The following is a 6,788-nucleotide window of genomic DNA, read 5'->3' on the forward strand; positions in this document are numbered from 1 at the left end:
CCTTCCCCACGGCGGGCAGAGGCACCGCACCGGGGGAGCAGCAGGAGTGGGAGGGTCCAAGCACAGACGCCCTGTCGCTGGCAGGCGTGGCGGGGGGAGGCGCAGCACCCCCTCGTCCCCTTTCCCACATCTGGCAAGGCTGGCTCCGGCTTCCCCTCCCCCTTGGCCGCTTGCCCAGCCCTGCCTGGACAGGGACCCACCCGAGATACATGGCTCCAGGCCCGGCGCCCATCGGGGCTGAGCCAGCTAGGTATAGGCTGTGGGCGAAGCGGGCACTGATCGGGCCCCAGGCAGGCAGGGGCCAGGGTGGCCGCCTCCCCCTGGGCTGACAGCATGTGGCCTGACTTACACCTGTGTAAACTGGGGCTGCTGCAGTAAAACAAGGGGACCCCTTCGCCTGACCCTCCTCTTCTCTTAGGAGCTCCCCCACCCCACCAGCAGCCTGAACCGCTGGGCCCAGGAGCCCCAACACACCCACCTCTCCAGCTGTGAGACAGTGGTGTTAATGCAGCCTGGCACTTGGGGTCACAGCACCACTTGGGTTTGGCCCACCCGGGACCCCAGTTCCTCTACCTGTGATAAAGCAGGCACACAATGTTTCCAGCTTAGGCAGCCAGGGTTATTAGTGTAAGAGGAGGGCTGGGATTGGGGCCCCACTGTGCCAGGCAATGCACAGACACACACCGAGAGACAGACCCTGCCCGACTGAGATCAGGGCCCTTTTGTGCCAGGAGCTGCCCAGACCCGAAAGTCCCTGCCAGAGGCAGGATTAGAACCCAAGCCGCCTGCATCCCTCTCCCCTGCCTTGCAGTGAGTGGGGGATGGAATTTAGGATCTCCTCCTAAACAATGGGTTCAACAGCCTTGTTTCTATAACTAATCCCTGCCTGAGATTCCAGCCAGGGAAATTAGGCCCATAGTACAACAGGTGATTACACCTAGCTCTGGGGAGAGGTTTGGAAGGAACTAGAGAGCTCTGTAAGGGGATACATTGAAACCAGAGGCCTGCTAGCATTCTGCAGTGGGATGAAGGATTCTGCAGCATTTGAGTGTGCACGACTGCACAGCTGCCTGCAAGACCCCCAAGCTGGCCCCCTCTCTTTTGCATAGGTCAGAGAGCAGGTCAGCCTCAGTGAGCTATAAATAGAAACTGACATTGTGCATTGGGCTGCTCAGCTAGAGATCACACAACTACATAGGGAAAAACTCCTGAAATGCAGTCACCTCTGGAATGGAACGGAGCAGCTGTTTAACAGCAATGCTGCACAACAGGTTGGGACAGGGGGTGAAAGATCTTGGAGCTTGGTGACACAGCCGAGAAAATTTAGGGAGCAGCCCAACTGGAAAATGGCCAGAGAACTGGGATTAACACACCCCAACCCTGCAAACAGCACAGGAGGACTGTCAGCAAGCACAAGCAGACGGATGATCAGTGTTCTGTTTATATTCCAGTAGCACCTCGAGGCCCAACTGAGATCTGGACCACATTACACTAGACACTACGCATCATACAGGATGGTGCCTGCCTGGCAGCTCTTGCAGCCGAAACTGACAAGACACAGGGTGGGGGGAGAGGAAGGGTTATCACTCCCATACAGATGGGGAACTGAGGCACAATGACTTGCCCAAGGTCACATAGGGAATAAATGGCAGAGCTTGTGAGTCTCAGTCCACTGCCCTATCCACTGTCCCCCCCCCCCCCTAAAATGGCACCTCCTGCCCCCTGCTACAGAATTGCTTCCATACTCCATACTAACACACTTTTGAGCAGCATCAGGATTTTGCTAGACCATCTCCCATCCAAATGCTGGTTAGGCTTGACCCTCTTAGCTTATAAGAGCCAACAGAACACACAGGAGCCTTAGAGCTCAGTCCAATACAGGTCCTGCACAGCGTGTCAGGGGGATGCAGCATCCACACGAGAACGCATTCTTGTTTTGAATGGTGCCTTCTACAGTTAGTCGTTGCTCAGCTGTGCAGAATCTCTCTCTTTATAACAGGTGTGTCCAGCACAATGGGGCCTGGTCACTACGTGCCACTGCAATAAAACTGTTACTAAGGATAAACACCACTTAGCAAGCAGGCTGCTGAGTTCCTCCAGAATTCATTCGTACAAGTGACCTGCCAAGGAAACGCTTAATGGGGCTTTTGCCCTTGTCTAGCTTGTTTGCAATGGATAGAGGCCTGAAATTCTTCCCCATTGCTACTGGGTTTTGCACTAGAAATTCACATCTTGTCTTCCTTAGGGTGACCAGACAGCAAATGTGAAAAATCGGGACAGAGGGTGGGGGGTAATCAGAGCCTATATAAGAAAAAGACCCCAAAATCAGGACTGTCCCTATAAAGTCGGGACATCTGGTCACCCTACCCCTGGAAGACTCTATGGATCACTGAAGAACAGGGTGGTTGGATAACATCACAAATACAAATGATGTAACAATTGTAGAAGTGGGGGGGGGAGTTTATGCAGACTGTTTAAAGCTCTGTTTAATTCAATTGCCCTGCAAATATTTGGGAGAAAAGATAATTCAGTTCAATAAGGATTCAAAACAAACAGGCAACACAAAATTCCCTTTAGGCTCCCTTCTTATCATAAAGCATAAAGGGCAAAAGCCCGACTTTTATTTCCCCCACACATTTTTAAAGAATAATACATGGAAGATTTGGAGCCTGATCCAAAGCCCAGTGGATGAGTTCTGTTGAGTACAATGGCTCATAGAGAGCATTGAACAGAAGAGCATTTCCCAGGCAGCATTTTGCAGTGTAAGGCACATCCCCTCATTTGTGTGCATATAAAGATCTGTCAGTTGTTCTTTAGTGACTCAGATTTCATTTAAAATAAAGGGGAAGTGATCAGCTATTGTTGCAAAGAAAACCTCCGAAACATGATCTGTGCATAACTGATGCAGCAATAAGTGCCTGAGTTTGCAGCAAGCCTGAAACAAATGCTCTGAGATGTGACTGCCGCCATCATTTCAAAAGACACTCACTCAGATGCTACTAGTGATGCTTTAAATGTCAATATCACTAATTCACTGCTCAAAGCACATAAGGAAGGAGAGGAAACATCACATTAACATCAACAGCAATGTTTCACAATGCACAGAGTGCATGCATTGAAGATGCATGCATTAAGATGTGTAGCTAAGATGTATGGCAGAGCTGCAGTGGGGCCACAACTGGTTTTATTTTCCTAAGGGGGAGGAGGGGCTCAGTTTCAGTCATTTAGGAAACTACAGAAATGATAAAAACAACGAGGACTCCGGTGGCACCTTAAAGACTAACGGATTTACTTGGGCATAAGCTTTGGTGGGTAAAAACCCCACTTCCTCATTTTTGTGGATATAGACTACCATGGCTACCCTCTGATATTTTAAAGAAATGACCTTACCCCAAGCAACAGGCATAGCAACCATGAAGAAAACAGGTCAAAAGTCACCGTGGGGAGGAAAATGCAATGATCAAAAGCCAGAGATAATAAAACAAAAACCAAAACAACAGGCTGAGAGCAATCTGACTGTTTAGGCACAGAATCCAGACTCATTTCAAAGGGTCATGGTCCACTTCTTTCTATCCCTAAACATAGTCTTTCTAAATAAAGACATTTCCAAATATGGGCTTTTTAATAGTAGATTTTTCAAAGACACAATGGCAGGGCAGATCTGGCTGAACATTTCAGATTTGTAAAACCAAGCCTGCAAGCTTTTATAGAAGCTCGTGTTTCAGAAACACCACCTACGTCTCTGTCTGCTCATCCCTCTTGGTTAGGTGATACACACATGGGCTTTTTAAATGAAGCTTCTATCTTGAGGGGACTATTTGGGGGTTTATTCATATTAGAGTCCAAAGGCCCCAGCCAAGATCAGTACCCTATTGCACTAGGCACTATACACACACAGTAAAAATCTCTAGGCTTGAGATCTTACAGTTTAACTAGTGGAAGGAAAAGCAGCAGAGGTGAAGAGACTTGCCTGAAGTCTGAATGGGGAACAGAACTTCGGTTTCCTAGGCCAGTGCCCACCCTAGGCAGGCTTAATACTTGGCATTTTTATCCAAGGATCTCAAGACACTTTGCAAAACACCGATTAGGCCTCACACCACACCTGACCTATTAGCTCCTGTCCACAGATGGGGAAACTGAAACTGGCAGAGACTGCAACTTATCCAAGTCAACAGGATGGGTGGGAACAGAACCCTGGAGTCATGACCCTCAAACCACTTCTTCAGGGAGAGCAGCTAGTCCCTTTGCAAGTCTCCTGTTGTGAAGCTACTTGGCAACTCACTACCCAAAAGGGTATAGCTTCCTCCTAGGTGAGGTGGTCTCATTTTGCCTGCCAGGGGACAGTCAATACCCATGACCCTGCTCACTGCCAGCTTAACACCATTGGCAAGCTCAGATCTGTGCAGGCACTTCTTGAGAATAGCTTGGGTGTGATCATGCTACTATCCCGTTAGCCAGCCAGCTAGATTGGTCTCAGAAGCCTTCAGGATGGCATCTAAGTCACGAAGCAGCAATTGTACAGCTACACTAGATAGGATTTGGTCTCTGGGCAAACACTATGCACGCAGCTCACAGTACAGAGGCACAAGAACCTGCTGACCTAACAGATCTAGGGGAGTAGTTCCTTTCTATCCCCTGCTGCAGAGCCAAGGAACTGCACTTTGTTCCGCCAGACTCAAGTGCCTCTGTTGGGTAACTGGGGACAGCTCCTGCTGTGTAATCAAATCTTGATGAGTGTATAAGTGATCAGGAATGATTAACCCCACGCTCAGACAGCCTGGATCACAGCCAAGGTGCATTATATGGGGCAGGTGGAGTGAAATAGCAGGTTCTAAACCACTGCAGGAGCTGGGCTATCAGAATGGACAGGAACAAAGATCTGATGCGTTTGCCATCACTTATAGCCACCAAAATAGATAGGACCAAGGGTCTGATGCAGTGTGGCACCAGATCAGATACCAGACTAGAAAGGATCGCTGGTCTAATCCAGAGTGGTGAGAGCTAGATTTAGGGTGACCAGATGTCCCAATTTTGGGGTCTTTTTCTTATATAAGCTTCTATTACCCCCCACCCCATCCCGATTTTTCACATTTGCTGATTGGTCCACCATAGCTAGAATACCAATCTGGAAGAACAAGCAGGCTGAACTGGCATGGTGGACTCCTATGTTCCAAAGAGTCACTTTATAATATTAGAGATACCAGGTGGGTGAGGTAATATCTTTTATTGGACCTTCTGTTGGTGAAAGAGAGAAACTTTTGAGCTTACACAGAGCTCTTCTTCAGGGCTGGGAAAGGTACTCAGTGTCACAGCTAAACAGAAGGTGTGACAGATTAACACAAAGACATGGGCGGCAGGTAAGTAGGCAGGGATAGGCTGTGCCTTCCCAAACACCCTAGCGTGGCCCTACCCACACTCTGCCCCCAAAGCCAGGCCCCATCCTGCAGTTCCCACTCTGCCTTAGATGGCCTGCCATCAGCAGGGAGTCAGGGGGGCTGGTGTACCAGTGCTGGGGGCACTGCAGCCATGCTGCCCAGCCTCCCAGAGCTGGCCACAGCACCTGGAGCACTGGGGCTGGGGCCTCACCTCCCCACTAGCCTGGCACTGGGGCCGCCATGGGGGTTATCTGGGCTCCTGCGGGGGAGGGGGCAGGGGCCTGCCTCCCCCAACAGCCGAATCACCGGCCACCCATGCACAACTAGTTAACGTTACAAAGGACCATCCAAGGTGAAGTTGGCAGTTAACACCTATGCAGTTATAGGACAAAAATGGAGGTTAGTGGGTTGTAGTGTTGTAATGAGCCATAAATCCAGTGTCTTCATTGAGTCCATGATTTTTAATGTCTAGCAAAGTTATAAATGTAAGCTCCCAGGCTCATCCTTTGAAGGTGTCGTGAAGATTTCCTTTGAGGGTGAGGACAGAGGGGTCAGCTATGGAGAGATCGCTTTGTGAAAAGCGTTCACCGACGGGAGAGATCGTGTTTTTGTCTTTTATCATTTTTCTGTGTGAGTTCACATGTATCAGGGTAATATCTGTAACACCAGAGATCACAGTCCCAAAGTGCGGAGTGCTGCACATACTCATAGTAAGAGAGAGTCCCTGCCCACACTCTAATAACGAAGACAGACAAATGGAGAAAGGAAGAATCATTATCCCCATTTTACAGGCAAGGAACAGTGACCCAGAGAGACTAAGTAACTGGGCTGAGGTTACATGGACAGTCAGTGGAGTGGAACCCAGGCCTGCCAAGCCCCAGCCAGTGCTGTAACCACTAGACCATCCTGTCCAATGCAGAATCATTTTTGCCCAATGGATTGTTTCATTAGCACAGGGGAGAAACATTGACTTCTCTGCTGCCTGACCCACACTCCTCCAGATCTGCTATCACCTATTTCCCATGAGAGATGCTAACAGCAGGGTCCCTGGCCTCACTCTCCTGCCAGTGTGCAGAAATGTACTGGAGCACAATAGGCCAGCCCCCACGCCACACTGAGCCGCTCACAGTTCGTTCTTTATTTTATTCACAAGCAACAAGACTGGAGGGAGATGGGCTGCTGTGAAAGCAGTTCAGTTTGTAGACAAAGCTATTATCTCAGCCACATCGTGACCCAGAGTAAGGTGCTGGGGTGAATCTACAGAGGAGACAATGCAAAGTGAGCCAGAACTATGTTAGGGCAGGAGTTCTGGCACCTTTCTCTGAAGCATCTGTTGCTGGCGGCTGTCAGAGAGAGGAACACTGGTCTGGACGGACCACGGGTCTGAGCCAATCTGATGATCTCGTTGTTCCT

Source organism: Malaclemys terrapin, chromosome 4 (genome assembly GCF_027887155.1).
Source record: "Malaclemys terrapin pileata isolate rMalTer1 chromosome 4, rMalTer1.hap1, whole genome shotgun sequence".
Taxonomy (NCBI): Eukaryota; Metazoa; Chordata; order Testudines; family Emydidae; genus Malaclemys; species Malaclemys terrapin.